The sequence below is a fragment of the Acanthisitta chloris genome, unplaced genomic scaffold (genome assembly GCF_000695815.1).
Source record: "Acanthisitta chloris isolate BGI_N310 unplaced genomic scaffold, ASM69581v1 scaffold23506, whole genome shotgun sequence".
Classification (NCBI taxonomy): Eukaryota; Metazoa; Chordata; class Aves; order Passeriformes; family Acanthisittidae; genus Acanthisitta; species Acanthisitta chloris.
The window spans coordinates 1,961-2,283 of NW_008676802.1; the positions used below are offsets into that span (position 1 = coordinate 1,961).

Below are 323 nucleotides of genomic sequence, written 5' to 3' on the forward strand. Positions count from 1 at the left end.
GGCGGGGGCTGGCACTGGTGTGCGTGTTGCAGGGCTGGGGATGCTATGCTGTGTTTGGGGATGTTGTGCTGGGGCTGGCACTGATGTGCCTGTTGCAGTGCTGGGGACACTGTGTTTGGGCTGGGGATGCTGTGCCGTGCTGGGGCTGTCCTGCCTGGCTGCGCTGGCAGTGCTCCGGGTGATGAAGAACCGCCTGCCCCGAGCTGCCTCTGTGGAGCCACTGGCTACCCGTGCTGGGGCTGTCCTGCCTGGCTGCGCTGGCAGTGCTCCGGGTGATGAAGAACCGCCTGCCCCGAGCTGCCTCTGTGGAGCCACTGGCTACC

The 323-nt window shown here is 66.6% G+C and overlaps 1 protein-coding gene across 1 annotated transcript in view; it reads left to right on the plus strand.

The window, feature by feature from the left end:
• Positions 1-323, plus strand: part of SLC26A11 (solute carrier family 26 (anion exchanger), member 11) — a gene marked incomplete at both ends in the record, with an annotated part of 4,980 nt that overhangs the window by 1,737 nt on the left and 2,920 nt on the right. The gene's annotated exons all lie outside the window — the stretch shown is intronic.